General features: G+C 46.3%; 1 non-coding gene across 1 annotated transcript; it reads left to right on the top strand.

The window, feature by feature from the left end:
- The first annotated feature begins 2257 nt into the window (after window positions 1-2257).
- Window positions 2258-2399, top strand: LOC120102027 (small nucleolar RNA SNORA48). Its single transcript, XR_015685139.1, has one exon. It is a non-coding gene; the product is annotated as a small nucleolar RNA SNORA48 (small nucleolar RNA).
- Window positions 2400-4017: the final 1618 nt, after the last annotated feature.

The raw sequence follows: 4017 nt of genomic DNA, 5'->3' as shown, positions 1-4017 counted from the left end.
TCTGAATCGAGAGTCAAAGCAGAAGCAGCCTCAGTGAAGAAAACCAAGTCTATGATTGTCCATAACTCCAATCAGTCTTCCACTATTTCTCTAACTGTGCCCACACCTCCAGGTATAGGTTTAGTGTTCAAAGCCTTAGTGAAGAAGTATCTGTTGGGCTTAAACATGTACCCACTCTTGGGAAAGGAGGCAATAGTTCTCCAGGTGTTCTTCAGAAATAGAAGCCATTTGAGCCAGAGATAGACATCAGAAGATTAACTTACCATGAAGATTTGGAGGACAATTCTGGGAAAACGATGATTTCTAAGCAACTGAGAAATGAAAACCACATCACTAGCTCTACCTCACCTTCTCGGGAAGTAGAAATAGAAGAGAATGGCACTCCAGTGAGTAGTGCTAGCACCAAGACAATGTCCTTCCCCACAGGGACCAGAGTCATTATGAGATTTTCCATAATGGCTGTGATTTGGTGAACAAAATGACACTCTTAGGATCGTAAACTACAAGAATATTTATCATCAGGAGGTGACCTCCTCTCTGTCTTCTGAAAGACAGTCTTGGAAGAAAAAGATAGTACTGAACTCCCAGATGTGACAGCTGGGAAATAAAACATCCTCCAAGCGTCTGGTTCTGCTCTCTTCCCTAATCTCACACCCTCTGGCAAGAGTCCACATTGCCCTCCTTTCACTTGGACCACATATGATGTCTCCAGAAGTGCATTCTATCTTATCATACACCCGAATGCCACTCAGTTGTTCTTCTAGACAGAAGAGACCTTGTTTTCAGTCATTACCATCTGGACACCTGTTACTTTTTTTTTTCAGTAATGCTTCTTTAAAAGTGCGCATCTGCAGAATTTCCTGCACATATATGAGAATGCAGAGAAGAAGTAGTTAAATTTTCCAAGCTTTGCATCACAGGCATCCTTGGTGAGGCACAGTAGGGTGAAATCAGGCGTTTCAGTGATAGATTCGGATTGGAAAAACGATAATAAGTGGTTTTGTTGTTATACCTAAAATGATGGCGACTGCTCTTTTCAATCTATGAAGATTGTTTTATTTAATCCTCTTGATCCTCTGAATTCAGTAATTTTATTATCCCCACTTTACAGATAAGGAAACAGAAATATGAGTAATTTGCCAGTATCACTTATCAAGATACAGCAGAGTCAATATGACCACAAAAGAAGTCTGCAATCCTTCTGCAAAATTGCTTCTGAATAAATATGCATGCCTTCCCCATCTCTCACATCCTTGGTCCATACAGACCCAGGTAAGGCAGGAAAGGGAAGAAAGACTTAACTTGAGTGTGTGAAAACTAGTGAGTAACGTGTGCCTGTCCTGACAGATGACACAAGTCACACGAACTGAGGAGGCTGTCTGACAGCCTCCAGAGAAAGCCTATGAGATAGCACACACCCTACTAAATCACACAGCTACAAGCTCTGACAAAGGCCAGGCAAGGTGGCCAGGGTCAAGACTTAGAAATGCCTCATAGCCCCAGCACAGCTAGACAGACAGACACATGAAAATATAGATAAATGATCTAGGGGAAGACCCAGAATGCCACACTACATTGATCTCTATCTGTAAAGAGATCAGAATGCATGTTGTTGACAAAGACCTCTCGATTTATTCTAAGCTGAACTTCTTGATAGGAGCATGAAGAGCTCTGGGCACAAAGAGCTTAGCCAGTATAATGGTATAAAATGTTCTTTCTTGAGCCATCCAACATCTGGACTTCTGCCTGTCACCTCTAAGGCAGAGATGATGCCTTCCAACTCCTTGCCACCTCTAGCAGTCAGGAAAGTTGCCCACGGGGTCCAGAGCATCATTACTGTTACAATTTCCTTTTATTCAACACCTACTTCATGATAGGCTCTCTGTTCCCATTGGGCTATCACAGTAGTCATATGAGCCCTTTGCCCCAACCAGGACCTTCTGCCATTATCTTTCTCATGTTTCAGCAGGAAGGGTTAAAAATAAATAAATATCCCAACCATCTTGTACTTTAAAAACAAGAAAGAAGGGCTGGAGAGATGGCTCAGTGGTTAAGAGCACTGTCTGCTCTTCCAGAGGTCCTGAGTTCAATTCCCAGCAACCACATGGTGGCTCACAACCACCTATAATCAGGTCTGGTGCCCTCTTCTGGCCTGCAGGTGTACATGCAGGCAGAAAGCTGTATGATGTATACTCAATAAATAAATAAATGTTAAAAAAAATATTAAAAAAAAACAAGAAAGAAAAGAAAAAACCTTTGTCCCCTGGCAACGGGCAAAGAGACACCCTGTTGGTGTTGGTCTTATATCAGTCAGAGGCAAAGCAGTTGGCTGTCCTTTGTTCATCCTAGTTTGATACCTGGCTTGGTGGCCAAGGCTGTCTTATGCCTAGGATGAATAAAAATCAAATCAAATCAAATTAAATCCAAGCAGCACAGCCTGAAGGAGGGAGGCAAAGACCTAAGGACTGCCATCCTCCCACAGACATGCCCTCTAGTGCACAGCACAGGGGGCCATATCACAGCACAGCGTAGATATCTGCTTGCTAACATGCCGCCCAGTGTGGATGGAGGATGTCACCTGGGAGCCCACCAACCACATAGCCAGCCTACTACAATGTGTGAGTCCGTGGTGGTCAGATGGGAGAGAAATAGAAGAGGAACAGCTTGAGCATTCTGAAGAAAGATGGAACATTCTGCTGTGGACAGCTAGCCCTGCCATCTGAGGCCATGGCGCGGCCCCTGAAGGCCATGTCTGAGTTTGTGGCTATACACACAGTGATGGGGTCAGTGTTGATGTCCGGGGTTCATATTACCACTAGAGAACATTGAAATGTCCTTGGCGGTAGCACCTCCTGGGCACCACCAGGAGGTCCAGGGGCTGTGCATAACTGGCCACACCCCTCACTGGATGTAGCCTTCTGGAGAGATGACCCCATCTCTCACCCAGGCAGCACAATGGGTGGCCACCCCTTGCCACCTCTAGTAGTCAGAACAGTCACCCATAGGGTCATGAGCTGGGAGAGCTAGCTAGCCCTGCCTCTCCCCAGCAGCAGCACTTGGGGGAGCAGGCCCTGAATCTCACCTGGACAGCACAGTAGAGCTGGCCCTAGGGAAGAGGGCTCAGGTGAGCTAGCCCAATAGTGAGAGTGTGAGAGAGCTTCACCCCTTTTCTGCTACTCACCTACTACTATGAGGTAGCAAGAGCATGAAGGTAATGTCTTCCCCACCTTGCTGGCACCGAAGGCATGAAAACAGGAGACATAGCCCTGACCCCTCACTGGTTGTACTCAGGTAAACAGGCCCAGCCCTTCACAGGCTGCAGCACTTAGGGAAGTGGACTCCACATCCCAACTTGGCAGCATAGTGGAGCTGGCTCTCTAAGCATGGGAGCAGATAAGCCAGCCCTGATAGCATGAGAGCAGGCCTGGCCCTGCTTTTTGCTGATAGCAGCTTTAGGTGGCCTAGCTGGAGAAGTGCTAAAGAGTTTGCCCTGGTGGGGGGTCGGGGGAAGGGTATAAGGGAGAGCCAGTGGACTGTCCAGCTCAGCTACCCCAGGCTCTGAACTGACCCATCTAAAATCTGAGAACAGTTGGGACATGTGAAAGGGTCAGTCCTGCTGTCCCAGAGCTGCAGGATCTACATGACACAGGGTAATTGGGAGAAGTCCTGATGAATATACAATACTGACGATGTCACAGAGCCAAAGAGCTTGAACCAATGATTCATTGAAATGAACATTTGCAAGTGAAGATGTGTGGGCAGAGGAATAAACTGTGGGACACTCTGCGACAACACTATAGCTTCCACAATGAGATGTTTTCTATGCTTTGGTTTTGTTGTTACTGTGTTTTTGCATGCATTTGTGTGTGTGTGTGTGTGTGTGTGTGTGTGTGTGTGTGTGTGTGTGTGTGTGTGTGTGTGTGTTTTGGGAAGGAGGTTGCAAGGGCAAAGGGCAGATATGAGTGAACAGGGAGACGGGGGACTGGGATGCATGATGTGAAACTCACCAAGTTAAAA

Source organism: Rattus norvegicus, chromosome 3, assembly GCF_021556685.1.
Source record: "Rattus norvegicus strain SHRSP/BbbUtx chromosome 3, alternate assembly SHRSP_T2T, whole genome shotgun sequence".
Classification (NCBI taxonomy): Eukaryota; Metazoa; Chordata; class Mammalia; order Rodentia; family Muridae; genus Rattus; species Rattus norvegicus.
Note: the sequence above shows the minus strand (reverse complement) of the source record. Positions and strands in the feature narration are given on the sequence as shown.